This window comes from Lonchura striata, chromosome 28, assembly GCF_050655825.1.
Source record: "Lonchura striata isolate lonStrDom1 chromosome 28, ASM5065582v1, whole genome shotgun sequence".
Lineage (NCBI taxonomy): Eukaryota > Metazoa > Chordata > Aves > Passeriformes > Estrildidae > Lonchura > Lonchura striata.
In genome coordinates, this window is record NC_140730.1 from 2,558,473 (window position 1) to 2,577,342 (window position 18,870).

At 50.3% G+C, this 18,870-nt stretch overlaps 1 protein-coding gene across 3 annotated transcripts in view; it reads left to right on the forward strand.

Moving 5' to 3' along the window:
* The window catches only part of GNG7 (G protein subunit gamma 7), a 44,830-nt gene that overhangs the window by 9,083 nt on the left and 16,877 nt on the right, over positions 1 to 18,870 (forward strand). For all 3 annotated transcript variants that reach the window (XR_014950270.1, XM_077788813.2, XM_085562342.1), the window contains exons 2-3: positions 4,451 to 4,501; positions 12,507 to 12,574. The gene's annotated coding sequence lies outside the window, so the exon portion shown is untranslated. The remainder of the gene's footprint in view (positions 1 to 4,450; positions 4,502 to 12,506; positions 12,575 to 18,870) is intronic.

The window sequence follows — 18,870 nt, forward strand, 5'->3', positions numbered from 1 at the left end:
TTTCCCAGATCGCAAATTTCAGTGGGATTATCCAAGGAAAAAAAAACATTTCTGCCAGTTTTTGTCGAAATAAAACTGGGGATGCTGAGGGCTGGCAGTGCACCTCATCCATTCCTTCCAGGATAACGCTGTTATCCTGGTTTAAAAGGTTCTTGTGGTTGCAGTAGGAAGTGGAGGAGCAATTCCAGGATTTAATGAATACTGTCCTTAATGCCTGAGTGCCTTCCCATCAGCCCAAAGGGAGTGGGAATGGGAAAGAATTCCAGGAGCAGAGCTGGATAAAGCTGCAGAAACTCTGTGTGAATGTGCTGGAAGAAAAAAAAAAAAGATGGATTGGGAAGTGAGAACCCATAAATCTGCCACCTCTGTCACCTCTCTGGGAATGGGAATTTGCTCCATTCCCTGCATTCCCAGCAGATCCTGCTCTAATCCAGGCCTATAAATACTCCTGGTTTGCCTTCCTGGCTGACGTGGCTCCGGCAGGGATCTGTTAGGAGCAGGATTTTGTGGGATTCAGAGGATTTTTGGTGGTGGCTGCTGCGCTCTTTGGGGGTTTCTTGGTGGAGCTGGGAGTGAGGATGACACAGGCAGAGCTGGAATCCCATTCCTGCCAGGATCCTGGGATATTTCCTGCTCTGTGGGATGGCAACCACACTCGGTATTCCAGCGTTGGAAGGAGCTTCCCTCCAAGCTCCTGAGCTGCTCCATCCTCAGGGACATGGATTTTCCAGCTTTGCCAGCTCCAGGAGGGCAGGGCTAGGTGGGATTTTAGGAATTCCTCCCTGTGAGGATGCTGAGGGAAGGGCATGGAATTCCCAGAGCAGCTGTGGCTGCCCCTGGATCCCTGGGGGTGTCCAAAGCCTGGCTGGAGCAAACTGGGATAGTGAACAGATTCCCTACCCTTGGAATGGGATGGGCTTTGAGATCCACCCAAACCTTCCTGAGGTTCCACGATCCCAAACAGGATTTTTCTCCAAGTCCCTGGGCCGTGACCCTGCCAGTGCAGCCCTGAGGGGTTCTGGTGTAAATCCCGAGGTTTGGGAGCTCACACCAGGCAGGAAAAGGCTCCCTTAAACTCCACGGAACTCCCACTGGCTTTCCTGTATTCCCAACTCCTTTTCCTGGATGATTTCTCCGTGTGTGTGTGTGTGGGGACAGCTCTGCCCCTCCCTGTGCCACGTCCTGGCGGCTTTGTCCTTGTCCCCAGCGGGTCTGGTGGCACCGAGGGGCTCTGCAGAGCTGGCACCGAGCCCCTGCTGCCAGCTGGGGCCAGGGCCTGGGAGGAGTTTTCCCAGTTCCCAAAGGGATGAGTTTCTCCCAGTTCCCAAAGGGATGAGTTTTCCCAATTCCCAAAGGGATGAGTTTTCCCAGTTCCCAAAGGGATGAGTTTTCCCAGTTCCCAAAGGGATGAGTTTTCCCAGTTCCCAAAGGGATGAGTTTTCCCAATTCCCAAAGGGATGAGTTTTCCCAGTTCCCAAAGGGATGAGTTTCTCCAGTTCCCAAAGGGATGAGTTTCTCCCAGTTCCCAAAGGGATGAGTTTTCCCAGTTCCCAAAAGGAGGGATGGTTTTTCCCAGTTCCCAAAGGGATGAGTTTTTCCCAATTCCCAAAGGGATGAGTTTCTCCCAGCTCCCAAAGGGATGAGTTTTTCCCAATTCCCAAAGGGATGAGTTTTCCCAATTCCCAAAGGGATGAGTTTCTCCAGTTCCCAAAGGGATGAGTTTCTCCAGTTCCCAAAGGGATGAGTTTTCCCAGTTCCCAAAGGGATGAGTTTTCCCAGTTCCCAAAGGGATGAGTTTCTCCAGTTCCCAAAGGGATGAGTTTCTCCCAGTTCCCAAAGGGATGAGTTTCTCCCAGTTCCCAAAGGGATGAGTTTTCCCAGTTGCCAAACAGAGGGATGAGTTTTCCCAATTCCCAAAGGGATGAGTTTTCCCAATTCCCAAAGGGATGAGTTTTCCCAGTTCCCAAAGGGATGAGTTTCTCCAGTTCCCAAAGGGATGAGTTTTCCCAGTTCCCAAAGGGATGAGTTTTCCCAATTCCCAAAGGGATGAGTTTTCCCAATTCCCAAAGGGATGAGTTTTCCCAGTTCCCAAAGGGATGAGTTTCTCCAGTTGCCATCTCTGCTGTCCCCAGGGCAGGGCCACAACAGGAACAGGCAAACATCCCGAGCTTCCTGGTGCATCCCAGGCTCCCAGTGCTTCCCTGCTCCAGGTGCTGCTCCCTGCTTTTTATCCGGCAGGTTCTGCTGTTAATGATTACACAGGGAGCAGTTCCCTCAGGGCAGCCGAGCCTGGCACTGCCCCGAGGCCTCCTGCTCCCCTGCTTGGTTTTTGTCACCCTTGGAAACAAGCTGGGATAATAATTTGTAGGTTTATTCCCTTAAAATTCCAGTGTGAATCGGGGGTTTCTCTGCCCGGAGCAGAGGGATTTTCTGCTGGAAGTGCTGAGGAGTTAAATCCCAGAGTTCCAGCTGGGACAGAGTGGGAACACAAACCTGGCTGGGATATTTACCCTGGAGCCGATGACAAATCTCAACTGACGTCGGTGGGGCTAGGTTTTATCAGAGGTGTTTTCCAAAGGATAAATCAACATTGGGAAGGTTTTTAGGGAAGCACAGCTCCATGGAGGGGCTGGGTTTTATCAGAGGTGTTTTCCAAAGGATAAATGAAATATTGGGAAGGTTTTTAGGGAAGCACAGCTCCGTGGAGGGGCTAGGTTTTATCAGAGGTGTTTTCCAAAGGATAAATCAACATTGGGAAGGTTTTTAGGGAAGCACTGCTCCATGGAGGGGCTGGGTTTTATCAGAGGGGTTTTTGGGAAGGTTTTTAGGGAAGCACAGCTCCATTATGGGGCTGGGCTTTATCAGATGTGTTTTCTGAGGGATAAATCAACATTGGGAAGGTTTTTAGGGAAGCACAGCTCCAAGGTGGGGCTGGGTTTTATCAGAGGTGTTTTCCCAGCAATAAATGAAACATTGGGAAGGTTTTTAGGGAAGCACAGCTCCGTAACCACATCCTGGCCACTTGTTCAGAACAAACCAAGGAACTGATGAGGTGGGAGAGTGGTGGGGCAGCCAGGCTGTGGGGAGAACATCAGGATCTTTGCACAGATCTGGCCCCGTGTCCGTGGGGATGAGGCTCCTCAAACCCTCCCCTGAATTCCCTCTGCTTCCTTTGCTTCTGCTGGGCTGGGGCCCCAACTCTGCTCTTTTCTTTTTTTCCCTTTTGCAGATGTCATTCTCTGCCACCTGACAAAGGAACAGAATGCAGCAATTTTCCCTAACCTAAATAGTGGCTCTGTATTTCCAGCTCCCCTGGAACTGGAATTAATTTAGTGTGTGGGCTTTTTAATTGGCTCGTTGTGGGGAGGAACAGAAGATGAAATGCTGCAGCTCTGCCTTCCTCTTCCCTTTCTTCCCTTAAATCTTTGTCACTCTCCTTGTCTTTCACTTCCATGAGTCGCTCAGGTTATTTTTCCCCAGTTTCTTTTGTTGCAACTCCTCTCTGCCAGCCTCAGGAATGTCACGGATGGGGCTGCTTCCTCCTCCTGGGACAAATCCCTGGAATTGGTTCTCCACTCCTGGTGGAGTTTTGGGATGGATGGATGGATGATTGATGGAGATGGATGGATGAAAAGCAGGACCAGGGGGACATTCCCAATGTCCACAAGTCCCCAACAGGAAGATGGAGGGAGGGATGGATGGATGGATGGATGGATGGATGGATGGATGATGGATGGATGAATTGCTGGAGGTATGGATGGAGCAATGGAGGGATGAATGGATGGATGATGAATGGATGGATCCTCATTCCAATGGAGCCATCTTCAGACTCGGATGTGGAACTGCACAGGTGACAGCCTGGGAGCTGCCAGGCTTTTCCCTTCCCACCAAAAAAATCTCTTTTGGAATCGATGTGTTCAAAGCCAGGTCTAAGCCGATAGAAATTGGGGTTTTTTTATCCCACATTCCATGGATCAGCATGGAGAAAGCCTCAAGTACCACCTGCATCATCCTCACTAAACCTCTCCTGCGAGGACTTTTAGGATTTCATCCGCCAAAAAAATCTCAAAGGCAGGTCCTGAACATACTGAAATGTAAATAAACCACCCCAAAGGACACACTCCTCATGTGGCTGAGTGGATTTGAATTGATTTGGAGTGGGCTGGATTCCAGCAGGGAGAAAACAGGGAAAACACAGGGGAAAAAGAGGCTGCTGAAAATGGGAGAAAAGGTGTGAGGTGCTTTAAATAGTTCAGGAATGGGCTGGATTCCAGCAGGGAGAAAACAGGGAAAACACAGGGAAAAACTGGGATGATGGAGATGGGGAAAAGGTGTGAGGTGCTTTAATTGGTGGGATCAAACCTGGTGTTGAGAGGAGCTGGAATTCCCTGCAGGATCCTTTCAATTGCTGAAAATTCTCTCAATTTATTTATTTTTTATTTTATTTTAGGAGATTTGTCCTTTCCTCCCTGCAGCGAGTGAGGTGGGAACACCTGCCCAGGTAGGTGCCAGCAGCACCCACGGACACCCAAACACCTCCTGAGCCCCAAATCAGGGCATTTCCCACCTGGAATTGGGGTGGGAAGGATCCCAAAGCCCCTCCAGTCCCTTCCCTTCCATCCCAGGCTGCTCCAAGCCCTGTCCAGCTTTGGGACGGGGCAGCCCCGCTGTCCATGGTCACCTGTGCCAGGTGGGCAGTGGGCACTGCCCCTGCACTGAGAGGTGGTGACCAGGTGCCTCAGGTGGCCCTGGGCACACACAGAAATCTGATGTGGAGCTGCTGCCTCTGACTGGAATTGTTCTTCCTAAAACAAATCCATTCTTTTTCCTGGAATTAGCTGATCCTTCAGGTCCCTTCCATCCCAAACCCCTCTGTGACACCACAATATCACCACTCTTTAGGTGCTCCAATATTCTCCATCTTCCTTAATTTTAAGAAAAGATCCGAGTTTTGATAGGAAGATGCAAAGGTTAATCAAGGTCACAGTCACTGACCTGCCTCGGGAGCAGCTCCAGAGGTGTTCCCCTGTTCCTCCAAGGAATACCCAGCCAGGCCAGAGTTGTTTCTTGGGCAGAAATCTTTTTTTTTTAGGCGATTCCAGGGTTTTTGTCCTCAGTCCCGGCTTTAGGCTGGATTTGGAGTCTCCAAGAGAGGGCACTGTGTCCCTGGCAGTGGAGCCGTGGTTGAGCTGCCAGCCCCGAGCTCCTCATCCCAGGGAGTCGAGTAATTAACTGAGACACTCATTAGCAGCTGCTTTGGGGGCTGGACATCCTCATGTGACCGCCGGTCCTTTCCCTCCATCCCCGGCAGCGCTTCCTCCTGCCTCACTTTCCTAAAAAAAACCCAAAAATGTCCCTTTGCCCCGGTTTGTGCACTTGGGGTGTCCTCCAGGAGGGGAACCTCGCTGTGAGTCACAGGTTTCATCCAAACCAGGAGGAAAACAGGGAAAAACAAAAAGAGGAGAACTCGGGGAGGTCGTTCTTGTTGTAATTTCTTGTGGGAAATGTTTGTGCTCCAGCTCAGAGCAAACCTTTGTTCAGGACTTTGTGTGGAAGTGTGGAAGTGTGGATTTCATTTCTCAGGAGGGACCTGACAGAGGATTTGAAGCTCTGCCCTGGAGGTTTTGGGGTGGTTGCCCTGGTGCCATTGTTGGATAATTTGCTATTTATAGGGGGATATTTTTAGGGATGTGACAAGTCCAGCTCTGGACCTGGATCTGGGGATATTTATGGAGCACAAAGGGGTGGAATTGAACCTGTGGTGATGGAGGGGGATTTAATGCTGGGGGTGAGCTGAGCATCCAGAGAGACATCGAGGGGCTGGGAAAGGGCTGGAAAATCCCTGAGGGAGCTGGGAAGAGGCTGGAGAATTTCTGAGAGAGCTGGGAAGGGAATGGAGAGTTCCTGAGGGAGTTGGGAAGGGGCTGGAGAATTCCTGAGGGAGCTGGGAAGGGGCTGGAGAATTCCTGAGAGAGCTGGAAAAGGGCTGGAGAATTCCTGAGGGAGCTGGGAAGGGGCTGGAGAGTTCCTGAGGGAGCTGGGAAGGGGCTGGAGAATTCCTGAGGGAGTTGGGAAGGGGCTGGAGAATTCCTGAGGGAGCTGGGAAAGGGCCCAGCCTGGAGAAAAGCGGGATCAGGGCGACATTCCCAATGCCCACACGTCCCCAGCAGGAGGGGACAGGAGGGGCTCTGCTCCCAGAGGACACCAGGACAGGAGGGAACAGCCCCAGGTGGGACATGAGCAGGAATTTCCTCTGGAAAGGGTTGTTAAACCTTGGGAAGAGCTGCCCAGGGAGGTTTGGGATCCCTGGAGGTGGCACTCGGAGCCCCGGGCTGGGACAAGGTGGGGTCAGGCCCCCCCAGGACTGCTGATCCCAGAGCTCTTTTCCAGCCCCTGCTCCTGATTTTTCTCCCTTTTTTGATCTTTGTGGTGCCAGTCAGGACTCTCCCACACCTTTCTGGTTTTTAGGAGCAGCTTTTCATGCTCTCAATTCTCCCCCCCCTGTTCCTGAAGTGGCACAAATCCCCTTTTTTTTGGGATTTATATCCTGCAGAAATGGAGCTGCCCTGGCTCAGGAATCACGGATGGATCCCATTTCCCAGGGGTCATTAAGACATTTAATTTTTTCACTAATTGCCTGCATTAAGTTGCTGATCCTGGAAGATTGAGGGCACTTGTGTAACACGAACCACATTGAAACAACCTCAGAAGTGGCTCTGAGGTGAAACAGCCACATTTAACCCCAAACCCTGCTTCCAAATCCTCCCTCTGGAGATTTTCCTCCTTTCCCCATTTTCTTTGGTGAACTTTTCCCAGCTGGAAATAAAAAGGGGAATATCCCCTCCCTGGTTTCTCAGGATTCTTTTTGTGGCGTGTTTTTAGGGATTTTAAACAACTTGATACTTAATATTTTACTGGAGAAATTCCCAGATTGTTGGAGCAACCTATGGAATAACTCTGCAGCCTTCAGCTGCTGTCAGAACACTGCAAATTCCTGCTGGCTTTTCCAAGGGCACTCCACGAATCCCAAACCTCAGCATCCTGTCTGGTATTTACAGTGTCAGGAATTCCCCTCAGCTGGATCCTCTTTCACCTCCTCTTCCCCTGCCACACAGTTGTTGGTGTGGATTTCAAAATTCCAGGCATTTTTGGGATGTTGTTGCTGTGGATTTTAAAATTCCTGCTGTTTTTGGGATGCTGTTGGCGTGGATTTTAAAATTCCTGCTGTTTTTGGGATGCTGTTGGCGTGGATTTTAAAATTCCAGCTGTTTTTGGGATGCTGTTGGCGTGGATTTTAAAATTCCTGCTGTTTTTGGGATGCTGTTGGCGTGGATTTTAAAATTCCAGCCGTTTTTGGGATGTTGTCCGTGATAGAAAAGATCCCCTTTGGATCCTGGGCTGAAATAATCCCATTAAACCTCAGGAGCAGGGAAGGGGATTGTCCCTGGTTTGATCTGCTTGCAACAGCTGCAGGCATTTGCTAAAACTGAATGATTGAAATACAAATTTAATTTTTTTCGTTGCTATTTTGCCCTCTAAAAGCACAAAAAGGTGACTTTTAAAAATTTTTTTGGATGAAAGGAAGCTGGAAAGTCAAAGGCATCCCTGGAGTACCCCGAGCAGAGGGAGCTGCTGCTCCAGCACAGTTTGTTCCGTTGGCGTGGGGACGTTTTTAAAAATCTCATTTTTCCAAACAACTCCTGGAAATTGGCATCCCAGAAGCAAAAAAAAACTCTTTTAAAAATAGCTCTGAAATGAGCCCTGTTGTTTCCATGGCCCCTTGTCCCGAGGATCCTTGAAACTCTGGAGGGGTTTTTGGAGATTCTGCCGAGCAGAGCCGGAGCCCCAAACGTTTCCTGTGAGGAATGAGCTCCTGCTGCTGGAATGCTGCTGTCTGCAGGGTTTATTTTAAACTGGTTTTCCTCTTTTGCTCAAAGGAAAAGCAATTCCTGGGCAGGAATGCCTGAAGGGGTTGGAAAAATCCCTTGGAATATCCCACGTGGGGAAATGTGCTGCACTTCTGAATTAATCTGGTTTGGAATTTCACCTTCCCTCCCCAACACGGATCCACCTGTGCACAGGTGTGTGAAGTGGGGTGCTCTGCTCAGAAATCCCAAAATTCCTGAGCCTCCCAAGGGCAGGATTTGCCTTTGGAAAGACTTTAAAAAGCCAAGTGTGGTCACTTTGTCCCTGTGCTCAATTTCCCGAGCTCAGAGCCCTGGGGGTGTGAATCCTGCCGACCCTTTTTGCTTCCCTCTCCTCTAATTCTTGGCTTTTTAGGACTTCAAAAAAAAATATTCCAGAGCCAGTTGCCAGCACAGACCTCCCAACGAGCTTCCAACAGCAAATGAGTGCTGGCTGCAGCAGCTGCTCCCAAAAAAACCCCAAAAAATCCAGCTGGAAAAGGGCACGGGGAAAGAAGGATCTGCTCATCCCTTGGAGGAGCTCCCGGGGAAACGTTCACGTCTGAAGCTCTGCCCTGGAGGTTTTGGGGTGGTTGCCCTGGTGCCATTGTTGGATAATTTGCTATTTATAGGGGGATATTTTTAGGGATGTGACAAGTCCAGCTCTGGACCTGGATCTGGGGATATTTATGGAGCACAGAGGGGAAGAATTGAACCTGTGGTGATGGAGGGGGATTTAATGCTGGGGGTGAGCTGAGCATCCAGAGAGACATCGAGGGGCTGGGGAAGGGCTGGAAAATCCCTGAGGGAGCTGGGAAGGGGCTGGAGATTCTGAGGGAGCTGGGAAGGGGCTGGAGAATTCCTGAGGGAGCTGGGAAGGGGCTGGAGAATTCCTGAGGGAGCTGGGAAAGGGATTGAGAATTCCTGAGGGAGCTGGGAAAGGGCTGGAAAATCCCTGAGGGAGCTGGGAAGGGGCTGGAGAGTTCCTGAGGGAGCTGGGAAGGGGCTGGAGAATTCCTGAGAGAGCTGGAAAAGGGTTGGAGAATTCCTGAGAGAGCTGGGAAGGGGCTGGAGAATTCCTGATGGAGCTGGGAAGGGGCTGGAGAATTCCTGATGGAGCTGGGAAGGGGCTGGAGAATTCCTGAGGGAGCTGGGAAGGGGCTGGAGAATTCCTGAGGGAGCTGGGAAGGGGCTGGAGAGTTCCTGAGGGATCTGGGAAGGGGCTGGAGAATTCCAGGGGCACAGAATTCCTGCTGCTGAGCTGGGAGCTCCTCCGGGAAAGGTTCCAGCTCCTTCCCCCGGGATTCCCGGCTCCAGGGGGGGAATTCGGGTGGGTTGGGCTGCAGGATCCGGTTTCCTTCCTGGCTCTGGCCCTCCAGGATGCTTCACATTCCCAACTGTTGGTGCTTCCAAGGAATTGGGGAAGGAATTCCCCTTCCTGCTGCCCACAGCCACTCCCAAGAACCATCTGAAAGGGATGGGTCTGGCTTGGCAGGGTCAGGGAAGGAAGGAAGGGCAGGAAAACCGGGATAGAGCCAGGGAAATGGGGATAGAGACAGGAAAACCAGGATAGAGCCAAGGAAAACCAGGATAGAGCCAGGAAAACCAGGATAGAGCTAGGAAAACCGGGATACAGCCAGGAAAACCGGGATACAGCCAGGAAAACCTGGGATACAGCCAGGAAAACCAGGATGCAGCCAGGAAAACCGGGATACAGCCAGGAAAACCGGGATACAGCCAGGAAAACCTGGGATACAGCCAGGAAAACCGGGATACAGCCAGGAAAACCTGGACAGAGCGAGGGAAACCCAGGTAGAGTCAGGGAAAACCGAGATACAGGCAGGAAAACCTGGATATAAGCAGGAAAACTGGGTTACAACCAGGAAAACCTGGATAGAGCGAGGGAAACCGGGATAGAGCCAGAGAAGCCAGGATAGAGCCAAGGAAAACCAGGATAGAGCCAAGGAAAACCGGGATAGAGCCAGGAAAACTGGGATAAAGCAAAGGAAAACCGGGATAGAGCCAGGAAAACTGGGATAGAGCAAAGGAAAATTGGGATACAGGCGGGATTTTGCCCCAGCTGTCGGTGTGACGATTCCCAGCAGGAATTGCCGTTTGTGGGGAGGCCCGGAGCCGGGGATGCTTCCCGGGGGAAGGGGCAGCTCCTGGGGCACAGGGACCCCCCGTGTGTCCCCAGCTGGGCTGGCAGCAGCTCCCGTGTCCCTAAAGCTGTGGAATATCCAATTCCAAACCTTTGCAGCGGGACAGGGCCGGCAGGAAGGAGGGGGCAGAGCTGATTGCAGCTGAGGTCAGCCTTGTTTTGCCTCCCGGAGCAGGGATCCCTGGAAAGAACGGGAGAAGGGATCCCGTCCCTCGGGAAAGCTCCGGGGCTGCTTTTTCCCTTTGCTGCCAGGTCCCTGCTCTGCAGGGCTCTGAGAGCAGCGATAAAGCTAAAATTGAACCTTCTCAGAGCAGGACCTCCCTGCACTTTGGAAAGAAGGAAAGGAGAAAGCCAAAGCAGCCCAAAATTCCAGGGAAAACCGACAGCAGTAAGGCTGTGTTGTCACTGCAGGCTCAGCTCAGCTCCAGCTGCCTTGCTCTGCAGGGAAGGGATTTGGTTATTGATTAATCTGCTGTTGATGGGTTCATTTTAGCTGGGAAAAAGGCCTGGCTGAGAGCTTTGGAATGGGTTTGGAATGGGTTTGGAGGTGGTTGGATTTGAGCTGGTTTGTGTCGAGCTGATTCCAGCAGCAGCTTCGCCTCCACGGGATGGTTTGGCCTGGAAAAATCCCTCTCAAGTCAAAATTCCTGGTGGCCTTCCCTGCCCCTGGAACCTCGCAGGTGCTGCTGCATTTTGTCAGCCCCACACCCTGCTCGTGCCCCCTGTTTGTTTATCAGCTGCGCTGTGTGGATGAATTCCTTGGAATTTTGGTCCTTTCGGGTCAATTCCAGCATTCTGGAGGGGAATCAGGACTGCTCCAGCAGGAAGGAGGAGTGATCCTGATGATCCAGGTGCTCTTTCCATCCCCTCCATCCCAAATCCAGCTACAGCCTCCCCAGAACCCAGGGATTCATGGATGGTGCTGTGGGAATAGCTGGAAGTGCCCAATTCCAGAGGCTTGGAGCAACCAAGGGTGGAACTGGGTGAGCTTTGAGCTGCTTCCAGCCCAAACCATTCCATGATTCCGTGAACCTCAGGGATTTCCCATTCCAAGGCCAGTTCCAAACCTGGAGCTGTTTGAGGAGTTTGTGCCTTTATCCCCAGCTCCTTTTTGCTCTCCTGTCCTTTCCCAAATTCAGACTTTTTTTTCCCCCCCATCCCTCACCTTCCTATTTCCACGGAGAGCTGGCCCTGGAATGTGACATTTGTTAAAAACCCCTGTTAAATAAAAAAGCAAAACAAGTTTAAACTGCTTTTTTTGGCCGTTCCTCATCCCTGAATCCGCTGCAATCTGCAGGAGGAGGAGGAGGAGGTGAAAGGAGCCCTGGCCTGAACCCCAGCCCAGAGCCACTGACGTGGGTTGGACTCCTTTAGAAAAACCAAACCAAAACAACAACAAAAAAAAAAAGACCCTGCTTGTGTTCAGCCAGCGAGAGGGGAAAACAAGCAGGGCTGGATTTCAGCTCCGATGGATTCTTGGAATTCATCCCTCTGACTTCAGCTGCGTTGAGCAATGCTTTACTGGGAAAGGGGACGTGAGGCACGAGGGATTTTCGGGGGGGCTTTGGGAGCTCTCCCAAGGCCAGCTCGTTCCTGCAGCCTGGGACCGAGGATTTTCTTGGAAATTCAACCTGCCAGGCTGCTGCTTTCTGTGCTGAAATGCTCTGTAACCGTCCCTGGGATGATGCAAATGCTGCTGCTTTTTTCACATTTCCCCCATCCCCCCCCCCAAAAAAAAAAAAAATAAATGATGCAAACTCTTCTTCTTCACGTGAAATGGGGCAAACTCCACTTTTTCTTCATATTCCTCCCCCAAAAATAGGGGAAGTACTTCTCCCTCCCATCGTTCCCTCTCAAAAATGGGGCAAACAGCTCCTCTTCATATTCTCCTCTAAAATGGGGGAAATTCCTCCTATTTTTCATATTCCCCCCACAAATGGTGCAAACACTTTTCCCTCTCCTCATTCCCCCTGAAAATGGGAAAACACTTCCTATTGTTACCATCCCCACCAAAAAATGAGGCGAGCACCTTTCCAACTCATTCCCCTCAAAAATGAAATTTAATTTCCCCTCAAACTCCTTCTCTTCTTCATTTTTCCCCAGCCAAGTGATACAAATCCCTCTCCCTCCCTGCTTCCCCCCCTAAAAAATGCAATTTACACCCAAATATTTCCCTGAGCCCTCACCCAGGCCGTGGCTGCGATTTATAAAAACAAAGGAGAATGAATTCCACGGCTTCCCTGTAGTTTATTCTGATTATTGATAAATGAATGCCAGCCCTGATTTTCCAGTGAACGATTGGATATTGATCAAACCAGGGATGTCCCTCACCAACTCTGATTAATGCTATGATGGAGTAAATATCCCGAATTATACTTCCATTAATAACACAGCTCCATCTGCTCGGGGTGATGGATCTGAATTCCCGTTTTCCTTGGCAGGAGCAATCGAGGAATCCAGAAAAATCAGGGAATCCACGCGGATCCGAGGCTGCTCTGCAGTAGGGAAGGTGAGCTGAGATCTCGTGATTTGTCTCCTTATTGATTAATTTCCCTTTAATTGGTTCATTTGATCTGGAAAAGGGTTTGGAATGGGTGGGTTTGGATTGGGAAGTGCTGACTGTGGGTGCTGCTCCTTATGGGGCCTCGTTATGTGCCAGCAATTACCTCGTTAATTAGGGACAGAGATCTCTGCATTCCAGAGGGGACCTGGAGCTGGGTGGGAGCTGCTGTACCATGGGAGGTTCTGTGAAGATCTTGTTTTTGGCTTGTTTTGGGCTTTTTTTGGGTTTGTTTTGGGCTTTTTTGGGTTTGTTTTGGGCTTTTTTGGGTTTGTTTGGAGGTGACAAACCCAGAGCTGGGATGGGAATTGTGGCTGTGTTGTCCCAGGGCTGGATCATCCTCAGGGTTTCCAACGGCGCTGGATCCTGTTGGAATAACCTTGGGAATTCAAGGGCCGGGAGGCTGAGCCCTCCGTGATTTTGGGAGAGGTCTGAGCCCCCTACAGGGGCTTTGGGACAGGAGGACATTGGGGTGATGAAGATGATGATGATGATGATGATGATGAGCGCTTGCTGCTCCTGGGTCACCCGAAGGGCTGAGATCCAGGTGGCTCCAGAGCTCTGCGTTTCCCCGCGTGTCTCAGCCAGGCTTTGGAAGTGGGAACGGGCTGATTTTTGTGCATTTCGGGTGAAAAATCCCTGAAAATCCCATTTTTTTGAGGGGGGAAAAGTCATCCAGGGTTTCGTTGCCTGCAGTTCCACGGTGCGGGCGGTAGAGGGCGCGCTCGGGCCGCGGTTGTGGCGCTTTGATTTGAATATTTATTATTTGGATTTAATGGCATTATTTACATGGAGATTCCTTAATCAAAGCGCTCCCAGTGCTTTAATTAAAACTGGAGCCACCAGCAGAGCGGGGTGAGGCTCTGCAGGGCCACCAGGAGCACCGGGGCTTTTCCAGGAGGATGAAGATGAGGATGAGGGTGAGGATTAGGATGGATTTCCCCCCACTCTTCACCCCGAGCCGAGCTTTGCACCACAACCCCAACATCAAAAAATCACCCCAAAAATCCAAATTGCTGGCAAACGCCCAGTGCCAGCAGCAGATGGCAGCACCCTGCCCTGCTCCCGGTGTTATTCCTGGCCAGGAGATTCCCTGGATCCAACCCCGCAGTCTAGACTGACTGACAGACAGGATTCCTGTGCTCTTAGGTAAGCACGGACAGACACCCATTATGCAAATTCCCAGCCGGAGAGGCCTCCCAAACATTCCTCAGATTGTCTAAATAAGGTGCTGTTTCAGACCCAAACTGCAGCCAGCCTTTTGGGTGCCTTCCAGCTGGAGGTGGGATTTTTTAATAATTCTTTTATTTTTTTTTCCCCCCTGATCAGCATAGCCTGAATTTTGGCCTCAACAGCTGCCCAGATGTGCAGGGAGGAGAGAAAATTGAGCAGATAAAAAAACCTTTTAGGCTCCTGTTGCTGCTGGGCGCTGTTAAATCTGTTTTAAACCTATTTTCCATTCAGATTGCACGGAACTGGTGGCATTTTTTTTTTCTCTCTGAGCTGCAGAAATGAGATGTGAGTGGGGAAGTGTTGGAGGGTGCAGTGACCCAGCCGTGCACGGAGGTGTTGCCCTGCTCAGGGCCTGCCTGACTCATTCCCTGGGCTGGAGGAGGTGGGGATGGATCATCAGGGATGATCCAGAGCCTTTGGAGCCGTCCGTGGCATTTGCACTCTGTCCTTTTTGCACACAGAAATTCAAAGAGCCTTTCAAGCCCCGTGACTGCAGAGTTGTTTGTGCTGCTCTGGCTGTTCCACCATCCTGAATTTCCCAGGAATTCTCCTTCCAGTCCCTAAAAATCCATCCCTAAAATCTGTGGCTAAAATCTCTCGGGTAAAAGCTGTCCCTAAAATCCCCCCCAGGTGTTGTTGCAGCCCTTTTGGGAGCCCACAAAGAGCTCAGGGCTGAGTGGCAGCTCCTGAGCTGCTCCAGGAGTTGGGAATTGGCCCTCAGCCCTGCCAGGAAAACATTGGAAAGCCTCCAGCTCCCGAATCCACGTGATTTTCTGGGAATTCACTTGGAAAGGCGCTTCAGCAATCCCTGCAGGGGGTGGTGCTGGCTCGGGGTGAGGAGTTTGCTCTGGTTTCTTCGTGGTGGCCTCTCAGCTTGTCAGTACCAGCTCTGCTCTTCTATTCCTTGCCTGAAGAAAGGCAAAAAAACACCCAAAAAAAAATCTGCGTGTTGTTTTGTTTTGCTGTTTTGTTTTTTTACTTTATTGCATCATCCCTCCTGTTTTCCTGAGCGTTGTTTATTTAGGGGCACAGTTAATCCTTTAAGGATTAAAGGGAAGGGAAAGGTTGGGATGTTCACACTTCTCTTAGGGGGAATGAGGAGAAGGAGAGGTTCTTGCTCCATTTTTGAGGGGGAATGAGGAGAATGAGAGGTTCTTGCTCCATTTTTGAGGGGGAATGAGGAGAATGAGAGGTTCTTGCTCCATTTTTGGGGTGGAATGAGGAGAATGAGAGGTTCTTGCTCCATTTTTGGGGTGGAATGAGGAGAATGAGAGGTTCTTGCTCCATTTTTGGGGTGGAATGAGGAGAATGAGAGGTTCTTGCTCCATTTTTGGGAGGAATGAGGAGAATGAGAGGTTCTTGCTCCATTTTTGAGGCGGAATATGAAGAAGAGGAGGAGTTCCTCCAAGGAAAGCCAGGAGGGAGACTTTGATCAGGGTGGGACCCTCATTTCCCACCGTGGGAGCTGTCATCCCATCTTTTCCTGGGTGGGACTCTCCCTTCCCACCGTGGGAGCTGTGATTCCGTGTTTTCCTGCTGGGAATTCAGATTTTGGGGTGAGCTGCAGCCCCCATTACCAAACCCCATTTCCATCCACGCTCACGGCACCACCTTTGATTGCAGCTGCATCCCAACCTCCCCTCACCTGCACTCTGTGGCAGCAGGAAAATCCCAAATCCCAGCCCTTCCCGTGGCTCCCAGCAGTTCTGGAGCTCTTTTCCAGCTCAGCTTTGCCATTTCTGAGACGTGAGATAAGGAAGCAGCCAGACTGCTGCTGACTCAGTTTGGGGTTTGTCCTTCCTGCCCTCCCACACTGCACCTGCACACCCAGAAACCTTCACCCCACAGCCCCCACCCCGGCTTTTCCGACCCAAAAATTCCCTTTCCTGCTGCTCCAGGAGCTGAGAAAACCCCTGGAGTTTTGTAGGGAGAGCTGAGGAGTGTTTTAGGGGGATGTGGGCAGGACAAAGGGATCCACCGGGGTTTGCTCGGCGCTGCCTTCTCCAGCCTGAGTCATCCGACCTTTCCCTGGGAATGCTGGAGGAATTATCCCAATAAACACCAGGGTTATCCTGAGGAACACCCCCAGAGATCCCATTGCAGCTGCAGGGCTGAGCTTGGCAGGGTTTGCCTCGTCTGCACCCCAACCCAGGAGCAAATCCTCATAAAATCCACAGGAAACATCCCCATCCATAAAAACCTCCCCACAACACATCCCCATCCATAAAAACCCCAAACCCTCTGGATCTGGGATTGTTCTGGGCATTGTTTCCCAGCAAGGCAGCGTCACGTGTTCTCCGAGCTCACGGGTTTGGGTGATTTGTCAGAATTCTGAGAAGTTCAGAGCTGTCAAAGCAGAAAATGCTCATTTTGGGATGGCTCAGCTGAACCTTTTTTGGGGAAATAGGAAACGCTGCCTGGAAGAGCTGCTGAACCCCCAGAAAAGCTGGGAAAAGCTCAGGAAATTGCAGCTCTTGGAAGTGAAATCACTGATGAAGGATTTGGGTGAAAACCCCAAGTTTTCACGGAAAATCCGACAAGCTGAGGAGGGTTTTTGGGCAGTAGCGAAACATCCGTGGTTTGTAAGAAACCTTTTCCTTCCTCCTGAGCTCCTGCACTTGAGCTCACCAGCAGAAAACTGATTTTTAAACTGCTTTTTTCAACTTAGAACCGAAACCTGAAACTTAAAAAATTATTTTTAGTCAGTTTAAACTTTTTTTTTTTTTTTTTTTTTTGAGGGAGGGAAACCCTCAGGCTTTATCCTCAGTCTCCAAGCACACAGAACAAACTGGAATTCCTGCTCCTCTGCTCCTTCCCTCCTGGATGTTGATTTTCCTCCCTCAGAGAGTTGACACCTCTTTGTTTGCCCAGGTTTTGGGGGAATTTGAGCTCAGTTTTCCCACAGAGGGGGAGCCCAGCCCCTGGGAGAAGGGCTTGGAATGTTTTTACCAGGGTGCACATCTGGGAAAGGCATCGCAGGCTGGGAACGACTCCGGCCGCAGTTCCCAGCCCAAATTTTGGGATTTTGGAGGTTCCCTGGAAGTGTCCAAGGCCAGCTTGGAGCCACCTGGGATTTGGGAATGTGCAGGAGCAGTTTGGGCTGGAGCTGCTGAAGGAGGTGACAGGGGAGTGACAGATGTGCAGGAATTCCGGCCAGGAGCCTCCTGTCCCATCCCAGGGGTCAGGAGTGGTGGACAAATTACCAAATATCATCCTTATCCAATAATCCAATGGCAGTATTGTCCAGTTATCAAATATCAGCATTATCCAATTATCAAAATTATCCAATATTCAAATTCAGTATTAGTCAATAATTAAATATCAATATTATCAAATTATCAAATATCAGCATTATCCAATAATCAAATATCAATATTATCCAAGTATCAAATATCAGCATTATCCAATTATCATATACCAATATTATCCAATAATCAAACATCAGCACTATCCAGTAATCAAATATAAATCTTACTCAATAATGAAATACCAATATTATCCAATAATAAAATATCAACATTATCCAATTACCAAATATCAATATTGCCCAATTACCAAAACATCAGCATTATCAAATATCTTCTTCCCACCCAGCAGATCTTCATTCCACCCATCAGATCTTGCTCCCATCCAGCAGATCCTCCCACCCAGCAGATCTTCCCCCCATCCATCAGATCTTCCTTCCACCCACCAGATCTTCCTCCCATCCAGATCTTCCTCCATCCAGCAGATCTTCCTCCATCCATCAGATCTTCCTCCATCCAGCAGATCTTCCTCCATCCATCAGATCTTCCTCCCACCCATCAGATCTTCCTCCCATCCAGATCTTTCTCCCACCCAGCAGATCTTCATTCCATCCATCAGATCTTCATTCCATCCAGCAGATCTTCCTCCATCCAGCTCTTCCTCCATCCATCAGATCTTCCTCCATCCAGCTCTTCCTCCCATCCATCAGATCTTCCTCCACCCAGCAGATCTTCATTCCATCCATCAGATCTTCCTCCATCCATCAGATCTTCCTCCACCCAGCAGATCTTGCTCCATCCAGATCTTCCCCCCACCCAGCGGAGCCGTGCCACGTGCCCGACCCAAAACCTCCCATTTCTAACCACATTTATCCTCTACCCATGGCAGACTTTTGGCCTGTCCTTACTCCACCCCTGTGTTGTGCCGTTTGGGATTTTGGGATTTTTGGATTGGGGATTTTGGGATTTTGGGATTGGGGATTTTGGGATTGGGGATTTTGGGATTTTGGGATTGGGGATTTTGGGATGCCGTCCCAGCTGCCTCAGCCCTGGTTTTTGGCTCGGGGGTGCGGCGCTCGCACGTGGCTGGGAGCCAGGCTGGGAGTGCAGTGAGATCCTCCAGCGCCGCCACGGGCTCTGCTCCACGTTCCCTGCACCTAAAGGATATTTCTCCTGCTCATCTCCCACCAAAAGAGGAAAACTGGGATGAGTGGGAATGACTCATGTGCCAGGGAAGCGTTTGGGAAGAGCAGGAGGAGAAGGTGGAACAGGAGGAGGAGGAGGAGCCACACGCTGCCAAGGACTTCACTCCTCCTGCTGCTGCCTTTTTTTAGCCCCAGTAGCAGCTGAATTCCCGGCAGCTTTCCCCGGCCTTCCCAAATTGGGAATTCCAAATTACCAATTTTTTTCGCAGGATGCTAAATTCTGCCTCTCCTCCCTCTATTTTTAGCCCTGGGAGACTCCAGGTAGGAGCAGCGCTAATTAATCTCAACTGAGGCAAAGTTGAGCTCCTTTGGTGCTGCAAAAAGCACTCAAAAGTGAATTCTGGGCAAATCAAACCCGAATTTAGGTGGTTGGAGGGTTGGATTTTGACCTGGAGTTTTAAATTCAGCACTTAAATGCAGGTTGGGTGGGTGGGTGGGTGTTGACTTTAATATAGTGAAATTTGAGATAAAAATACATTGAAATTAACAGTCCACCAGCAAAAAAAGCTGGATTGAAAGTAGTTGGAATGGGTGAGGAGGAGGAGAACAGGATCAGTTTTGT